Source organism: Neophocaena asiaeorientalis, unplaced genomic scaffold (genome assembly GCF_003031525.2).
Source record: "Neophocaena asiaeorientalis asiaeorientalis breed wild unplaced genomic scaffold, Neophocaena_asiaeorientalis_V1.1 scaffold81, whole genome shotgun sequence".
NCBI classification, from domain to species: Eukaryota; Metazoa; Chordata; class Mammalia; order Artiodactyla; family Phocoenidae; genus Neophocaena; species Neophocaena asiaeorientalis.
This window is the reverse complement of record NW_020171990.1, coordinates 3,382,416-3,387,006: the sequence shown is the minus strand read 5'-3', so window position 1 is coordinate 3,387,006 and position 4,591 is coordinate 3,382,416.

The following is a 4,591-nucleotide window of genomic DNA, read 5'->3' as shown; positions in this document are numbered from 1 at the left end:
GCACATTCAAAACTTAAGACTTGCACTTACTAGGTTTTATCAAATCAGATGAGACCTGGAACCTCAGCTTCTTATCTATAGATTGAGGCTAACAGGATTATTATGGAGCCAAGATCTATGAATTGTGTGTTAATTTGTCTAAAAAAAAATGTTCAGTAGGCATCAGCTTCTCTTCCAATTGTTGTAATGGGACTGCTTCAGACAACCTTGCTGTCCTTCATCACAAGTGTGTGTCAACTACGTCTAGCATGATTGCCCTCATGGCCTCCCCTGGCAGATAGTGTGATTCTTGAAGGCATCCTTTCCTGCTGAAGGCAGACAGAGCCCCAGCATCATTCATAATACATCTCCAGGCAGCACACACTCATTCATAAGGAATGGTACAAAAGTTGGAATATCTATGCCCTTCCTACAGAATGAGCAGAAAATTCAAATGACTTCAATGAATAGGCAGTTGAAGTAAATAAGTGAAGCTACATGGGAAGAAAGATGAACAATGGCAATGAAGACTTGGCCTCAAGTGATGGGAATAATAGAGTGGTAGGGACCATTCGAATTTAAGGGAGCCTACACTACAGTGGTAGTTGTGGCTCAATTCTTGATGGTTTTTGAGGCCATTCAAGAATGAGGATGGTGTTGCTCATTCACCCAAACATTCAAGAGAAGCTAACATTTCTTAAATACTGGCAGCTAATTAAGACTTAAAACACTGTAGGACTAAATTAAATAAATCTATGGACTGTATTCAGATCTCAGGCAGAAACTCATACCTTTGTAGCCACAAGCAGCTAAAATCTAAAAAGGAAAGAGTCACTCGGCTCTCTGAAACTCTGTTCCTTACAGCTCAGGAAACTAAAAATAACTTTTAAAAACCTTTGTTTAAGAGTAAATCAGCATGAGAAAAATTTAGACTATTGTGATTACTTTCTACAGACAGACCAGAAAATTGGAGCATGAGAAGAGAGGATTGAGGATCCATATTAAGACTTTTTCCCACAGTGATCTTCTTGAATGAATAGAATTTGTAACTTATTATAAAAGAATAACCGGAAGCAGGAGTGCCAGGTGGGGAAATGTATCACTTGAGAAGTATAGGTATTGAATCCACCTTGCTGTGAAAAGTATTAAAGCAGAAAATGTAGGGGTGACTAGCTTAGCCCCTTGAAAGATATATCTTTTAAGATCAGCAAATTATATATATTTTTTCCACCTGCAACCCTTATTCACAATCTAGGGACTCATGGTACATCTGTCAGTACTTAGCTCCATTTTCTCCTCTGTGGCCTCACTGCAGGAGTTTCACAAGATGGAAAATTCACTTAGGCTGCCTGCTCTAGATAAAAGTCTGGAATGGTGAACTCAAATCCCAAGAGCCTCTGGTACATACTTCAGTTCGACAGAGAAAAATTTTAACTGCACTTGAAAGAAAATGACCCTGGAAAATAGGTTAGCAAGGCAGCAGGAAGTGTGTGCCTGGGTATGTTTTGAATTTTGAATTCTGAGTACTCTTTATAGGCAGAAAATGCTGTTGTATGCCTCTAGCTATAAGACAAAAATAAAACAGAACCCCACCACCCTCTTATCAAACCATAAACCTCCTCCAAGAAGTTGATCTGTAGAGTAGCATGCATGAATTATTTGTGCTTTAAAAAACATTTTGAACAAAAGTAGAAGCTAACTCTTTCCAACAAATTAAATGACAGGTTTTTATCCCATTAAAAGGGATAAAAAATTAACAGTCCTTAAATTTTATAATTAATATATTCATATTTTATTTGTTTAATGAAAGAAAAATTTAAAACATCTTTAGTATCTCATAGACCATATGTCTCCATGACAAAACATTGATTAAATTAACAAGAATATTTATCTGTGGGAAAATTTGTATATAAAATATTAATTTGGGGGGCTTCCCTGGTGGCGCAGTGGTTGAGAGTCCGCCTGCCGATGCAGGGGACACAGGTTCGTGCCCCGGTCCAGGAAGATCCCACATGCCGCGGAGTGGCTGAGCCAGTGAGCCTCGGCCACTGAGCCTGCGCGTCCGGAGCCTGTGCTCCGCAACGGGAGAGGCCAGAACAGTGAGAGGCCCGCGTACCGCAAAAACAAACAAACAAACAAACACACAAACAAAATATATATATATATATAAATTTTGAAATATACTACTCATAGCAGATAGCCAGATAATACATAGATGGATACGTACATATATGCATACATACATGCATAGGGAGAGTGTATAGGGAGGGAGGGAATTTATTGTCTATTACAATAATCCTATCTATAGAAAGCCTGGCTATGAATGTTGTGCTGTTTTTATTATGGATTTTAAACATTGCTGATTTTAAGCACTCGTGATAATAAATTTATTTTTAATTGAGCCAATAACTAAAGCTACATTTTTTAGGTAAGCAGGGGAAAGGTGGGATGGGCTTGTGTGGGTCAAATCCTATAGCATTAAATATAAGGCTGATGTGTCCATCCCAGATTTCTTATTTCCTTGTTAAAATGGTCTTTTATTCATTTATTCTCTGTTAATGTCAAATTTATGTTTAATTAATCACTGTAAATTTGAAAACAAATTAATTATCTTTTATGTCAGAAAAATACTTATTCAGTAACATAGATCTAAACAAAGGTAAATGCTCTTTGATAAAGAGGCATTTCCACAGATTGAAAGGTTGCAGGGAAATTTGCTTTTGGACACTTTTGCATGATATATCTAGATATGGGAAGGAGCAAACATCCTTTGTCATTGATTCAATATGTCTTTAATGATCTTTTAAGCTTGAACAATGTGGTGCTTATGCCTGAGACATTTATGATATTGTTTAGAGAAACTAGCTTTTTTAATGACTAAAACTAATTATTACTATTGTAGAAAAGTAATTTTCACAACCCCAGAAATAAAAGGGTCTTTGTGGCTTCTACCTACGACAAGCCGAGATTCATTATAAATAAATCATGCTGATGTGGTAAGCTATCTGAACTCTCATATAGAAACCACCCTAACTATCCATGAGAACACCATATGCAGGGCCTGAAACCAACAGGGGCTATAAAATGGCAAAAAAGAAGTAGAAGATGTGTGTGTGTGTGTATGTGTGTGTGTGTGTGTGTGTGTGTGTGTGTATCCCAGTAAGATCCTGTATGTATTTATATATATGTACATATAATGATAGTTGTTTTGGGTGATACTAGCTTCCTATTTCTGTGTCTATTTCCACCTAACCCCTCACTTCACACTTGCCCAGGATAGCATCCATATCAGGATCTTCCATTCAAGTTTCAGGGAGTATCCTAGATGAATGACAAATATCTCATAAATACCTTTTCTCTCATTATAAGAAAGAGAATGGAAATTAATTGTTGCTGGAGAGAGGTTATTAGTTCAAACTGATAATTGATAAAATAAAGTATGTACTTATTTCTATAACTCCCAAAACTCACCTAAAACTCATAACTGATACTTCCAATCCCATTCCTTAACTCATAATGTATGACAGCACTTACTTCTATAAAATGTCAGCACTAGATTTTTTTTTAGAAATGTACAAATATGCAGACAGAGAAACCATGTCTAATGTTCAAACAAGAGATCCAGACTGTTTCAACAAGAAAATCCAGGGAAACTATTTTTTTTAACTGGTCTGTTCATTCACAGCAAGAAGATGTTTCCAGCTGATGTGTTTGATTGAGCTAGTTGATAAGTTTTATTGCTCTCATGTAGATGATGAAACAAATGCCTAATGGGGGAAATTGCATGGAGTCTGACTTGGAAGCAAAGTTGCCCTCTGGCTAGTGAGTGGGTCCAGCTGAGAAAACTAGTTTCAGTCCTCTATAATGTCTAAAAATGTAAAGCAGGAAAGAAAGACAGAAGATGGATACTTCATTAAGACAGATGAACTCAAAAAGAGTGGCGATGCAGAGAAAGTTAATAAAGGAAGTAGGGAATAAGCAGTGTTGCAGTTATTACCAGCATAAAGCAAATTGCCCAGGGTCCCATAAATCTTTTCAGGTTCAATCCCCCATGCTTAACCAGATGATATTCCTGAATCTCTGCACATACATCTTGCCCCACTCTCTTCATTTATTTCCTCTTCAACTAAAAGGTACTTTCAGTTCAATGTTGAAGTTTTTGAATAAAATCATTCTGGTGAAACATTGTTATTAAAGCAACTTTTGAATGGTTTCCAGAAATAAAAACAAAAGGCAAAAATAAAAAGAGTCTCTATTAGGACTGAAAAACATATTTAGAGATGCTTCAATGGATAGTGTTATCTAGCTTCACTTACTCCTGCAGTACTAATATTTTTAGGCAAACAAAACTGAATATCTACAGCACAACATTAAGTAAGATTAGATTATTTCCCACCTTTATCTAGCCTTGTCTATTTCATCACACTTGTGGTTCTTCTGCGAAACTTCTCTTTTTCTGCACTAACATAGGTATTAACTTTTTTAAAGTGCGTGTGAGGATACTTCCATATACCTTCATAAGATATTATTCCTGTGATCTTATTACAAAAAAATTAAATAAAAAGGTGCTACACTGATTTTCTGTCAGAGAGGAATGACAATGCAATTATTG